Source organism: Nicotiana tabacum, chromosome 13 (assembly GCF_000715075.1).
Source record: "Nicotiana tabacum cultivar K326 chromosome 13, ASM71507v2, whole genome shotgun sequence".
NCBI lineage: Eukaryota > Viridiplantae > Streptophyta > Magnoliopsida > Solanales > Solanaceae > Nicotiana > Nicotiana tabacum.
The window spans coordinates 45,067,545-45,072,638 of NC_134092.1; positions in this window are offsets into that span (position 1 = coordinate 45,067,545).

Sequence of the window (5,094 nt, forward strand, 5' to 3'; positions counted from 1 at the left end):
TATTTTTGTAGGTAGTAATAATCCCCCGTAGTTTTTCTTTGTGCCTCGATTCTTTTTCATGGGATGTAGTTTGAACCGGGTCATAGATTTTTATTTTTAGAGTAGAATAGGATTTAGGAAATTAAAGAAGTAAGATGAAATTCCTAGGCGCTTTTTGACTTGTTTGATAGTAGCATATTTAGGCTCTATCATGTGTATTACCTTCCCTATAGTTTGAAATTGCTTATGATGCCGTATTGAGTTAGATAGCATGTCTATTGACGCCTATGTCTTTTCTTTTTTTTGGCTCGTGTTCACTTTGTGCTTAATGCTTAATATTTTGTGGCTCCGTGAATACTCTTATTATTTGAGAATCGGAATGGAACCTTCCTTAGTGAGTCATGTGCCATGTGTGGTGAGAAATTGTATAGTCCGTGTCATTACATTAGAGTCTAGAACTTGCCCGACATGTGAGTTGAAGCGAAATTTTAGGTTTTGCTTGGTTTGAAAAATAATTTTAGGCTTTCTTTGATCTTTTTGAACTTAATGTCTACCACAAAAAAAAAATCTATCCCTAGTAAACCCTTTTGAGCCTATAAACTTTTATTTGGCACTCACATTATGAGCCTATACCCTTTTGTTCTTATTTGACATTATTTTGATCATTTTACCTCTTAAAGCACTTTAATTGTGAAATGAGCGCTAGAAGAAGTAAGGACTAAGTGTAGGATGGCTTTCGAGTGGAACCAATGAAAGAAATAAGGGTGCACTTGTTTTGTAAAATAATACACCACTAGCGGAAACTGAAAAGGGAAAACAATAGTAAAAAAAGAGAAGAAAAGAAGGAAAAATATAGATGAATAAATTATTGTCTTGTTCTTGCTAGTGGGTATAAAGTAAAGTAGTGCTTAAAGAAAGAGGAAATATTTTTGGGGTGTGATCTTGTTTGTGAAATTGAAGTTGGGATTGAGGAATTTGCACTTAAAGTTAATTTTGTGATGTGTTAAAGTGCTTAGGAGAGTTAGCCAATATTCCAAAAAATATATCCTACCCGTTCGGTAATCCACATTACCATGAAAAAGTCCTAATTGATTTTAGATCGAGCAAGCCTACATTAGTGGAGGTTTACATAATGGGCAAGCCTATGGTACTTTGTGCATGCATGTGACGTCTTTGTGAGAGTGAGGAATTTCTTTGATATATGTGAGTCCTTAAAATATATTTGAGCATTTGATTCGAATGTGTGGATTCAACATACTCTCTTGTTCTTGTGGTGAGGGCACATGGTTTCGCAAGGGATAGGTGACATTATTAGATGTCTCTATGATGTTAAGTGTTCAAGCCACGAATGCATTGTGATATTGAGTCGGTTTGTGAAGCTAGGATTGTTATAAGCATGTTGTCTTGTTGTTGAATAAATTTTTGAAGTATGACATGGAGAAAAGGGAAGTGTGTGTTGAAGGCATATGCTAAAGTTTAATTGTTGCTATCAACCATAGTCATAGGTATGGTGTGATTCGGATGTGCTAAATGAAAATAAAGTGCTCTAGGAATTGGTGGTTGACTCGAGGACGAGAAACGTTTAAGTGTGAGGTGGTGATGTTAGGCCAAAATGCTATACTTTTAGTACATTACTCGCCTTACATGTTGTTAGTTTAGTGGTTAATTGTGCGACCTTTGAGCTAAATTATGTTATTTTATGTGTAGGAGCATCGGAAGACAAAGACGAGTGAAGGTTGCACAAAAAGAGGACGAAAATGCAAGAAAATAGCTCAAAAATGCCAAGTACACAAACCGTGCTACAGACCAAGCTTCGCGAGGTCTATAGCCAGTTTGACCGCGCTACAGACTAGGCTTCGCGAGGTCTATAGCCAGCTTGACCATGCTACAGACCAGGCTTCGTGAGGTCTATAGCCAGCTTGACCGCGCTATAAGCCTGGCTTCGCGAGGTCTATAGCCCGGTAATTAAAAGTCGCGGGTTAAAAGTCTCCAACCCAGATGTGGACTCAAGGACTTCAACCCTAGCCTATAAATACTCCCTAAACATGTCTAAGAGGAGGGAGGACATTTTTTAGAGCATATTCGACCAAAAGGGAGACATTTTTCAGAGGGTATTCGACCTAAGGAGGAAAGAACACGCTAGGAGCAAGGCGGAGAATTCTTCTACGAGTTTTTTACTTCCTTCTTCCTATTTTCATTATTGGTTATGAATTTTAGTATTGTAGTTTTGCATACTATTATGAATAACTAATTTGTTATCTATGGTTTTGATGAAACCTTTTGTAGGATGAATTTTTATTACGTTTTTATATAATTGAGCCGTTGGATTTCTCTACTTGTTCAACTACGTATTTATTGATGTTGATTGAATGGCCATCAATTGACTGTGCCTATTTAGTATGTATTGCTTGGAAAAGGGTACATATTTAGGTAGTTGTTGAACAATATCACTCTTAACGTATGTGAGGAATCAATACGGAGGGTTTAAAGGTGGGATTATGAATAACGAAACCTTGGTGCGATCTTAGTGAGCGGTGAATTAGTACCAGCTAGCATAGTTCGGAAGAATATGTCTAGTAAATTGTGGTAGTTGCTAAGAAGAGAATTACGACACCTGAAGTACTCACGATCGGTAGAGAATACTTAGGCGAAATTATATAAAACGTAGCGGGAAGGATTCCGACAATTGGGGAAATTACAACTCTAGACCTCCTTAGGCTTGTATCCAATTTCATTCATGTTAGTTGATAATTTTACTGCTTTATAATATTTGTTAGTTAATTATTAGAAATAAAAATCAAATCTTTATAACTAGGAAATTATTTGAACTTTTGTTTCTTTGTGATATTGAACAACTGTAGCTAAGCCTTAGTTCTTTGTGGGATTCGACATTCGGACTTTTAGACTGGATTATATTTGTAACGACCGTTTATCCTTTTTAGTTCTAGAGTTGGGCGTGATCAATTGGAAAACTTCATTCTATTTTTGGAAGCTTAAGTTGTAAGAATTGATCAAGGTTTGACTTTTATATAAACGATCTCGGATTCTTGATTTAGTGGTCTCAATAGATTTGTATGGTGATTTTGGCCTTAGGCATATGTTTAGATTTGAATTTGGAGATTCCTAGGATATTTTGGCTCTATTTACCAAAAGTTGGCAATTTAAAGGTTTGAAAAATTTACAAGTTTGACCGTGAGTTGACTTGAGGATATCGGGTTCAAATTGTTATTTCGGGACTTAGAATAGGTTCATTTTGTCATTTGAAACTTGTGTGCGAAGTTTGGTTGCATTCTGAGTTTTTAGGCATGAATCAGACACTTGGTTGTGAATCTTTGAAGTTCTTAAACTTGAAGACATGTTACATGTGTTTGGTGCTTGATTCTTGGTTATGGATGTTATTTTGATGTTTTGAACTTATGAGCGAGTTCTTATGTGATTTGTATACTTGTGTGGATGTTTGGTATGGGGCCCAAGGAGCTCGGGTGAGTTTTGGATTGATTAAGTTTTGGAAGTTGGAAAATTTGCTAGTGCTGCAAACATCGCATTTGTGATGGTCTGGTCGAGTTTGAGAAGTCCACATTTGCGAATCCCTGATCGCATTTGCGACTTCTGCGGCTGGTTATTAAGAGCTATTTTAGGACTTAGACCCATTATCTCGTATTTTGAACCCTAGACTTGGAGAGGGGTAATTTTTGAAGAGTATTTTCACACAAGGCAAAAGGTAAGTAACTTCTACATGATTTTGATAATATATATCATTTCCCCATGAATTATTACACCTAGATTATGTGATTTGAAAGAGAAATTTGGGGATTTTGACTATATTTTGAAAAATAAAAATTGGGTTTTGAGCTATGATTTGGACTTGGTTTTGAAATCTAATCACATATTTAGACTTGTGGGCTTATGAGTAGTCGGAATCTACCCCTTGACTCGGCTTTTGACCGTGTGGGCACGGGCTTGATTTTTGTTGACTTTTTAAAAACTGAATAAAGATTGATGCTTTATTATTTGGAATTGATTCTTATAGCATTACTTGATGTTATTGATTTGTTTTTGGCTAAATTCGAGCCGGTTGGAGGTGATTTCTAAGGGAAAGTCATTTTAGAGGGTTGAGTTGGGCTTGTTGAGGTAAGTATCTTGCCTAATCTTGTGTGAGGGAATAACCATTAGGATTCGACCATAATCGTCTAATTGCTATGTATGTAAGCAACGTATGTGCAAGGTGACGAGCGTATATGCGGGTGCTATGTATGAAAAATGATTGAATTAGATTCTAGGCTTCTACTGTGCTATTTGATTGTGTGTATTGTATGATACATGTGTAATCCTTTGTATGACTACATGAGCTTATCATTTCATACTAGAGATCATGTTTTATGATTATTATCTCCTAATTAGCCAAGATGGAGATTTGTTGAATTACTATAAAATTGATTTAGTCGTAGTCACGTCTTATATCTTGAGCACACATTTGCACTTTACCTATTTCCATGTCCTTTTGCATCTTATTGATGAATTATATCTTATTGATGAATAAATTGTTATCTTGAATTTGTTATGATTATGGCACATATAAACATATTGAGCGGATTAATTGGATGTTGACACGAGGTCTCTTTCGTACGGATATTGTTATTGTGATGATGTTGTGGTACGAGGTCTTTGTCATGCCATTATGATGATATGGTTACCAATATGGCACAAGGTCTTTGTCTTGCGCTTATTATTATGGCACTAGGTTTTTGCCGTGCAGCGTGTGGATATGGATCCATCCCCTATGGTCATCATCTCAAGTTTCTCTGTTGATGGCGTACACGCGGATTGTGGTATTTTGGTTGATATGATTGATTTCGATGTGGAGTATAAGGGTGTCATTCTCGGTGATGATGAGTAGATTATAAGGGTAGCATTCTCGGTTGATGATGAGTGGAGTATAAGGGTGGGATTCTTGATCGTGCAAGTAAATTCTTTATGCTTTGTCATGCATTTCACATGTTTTCACGTTGCATTTAACATGCTATCCTATACCTCTGTTATTATTTGATGATTTGATTGTCAAGATGAATTTACCTATGTTGAGTTGATATCTCATATTTGTTGAGTTGATAGTAT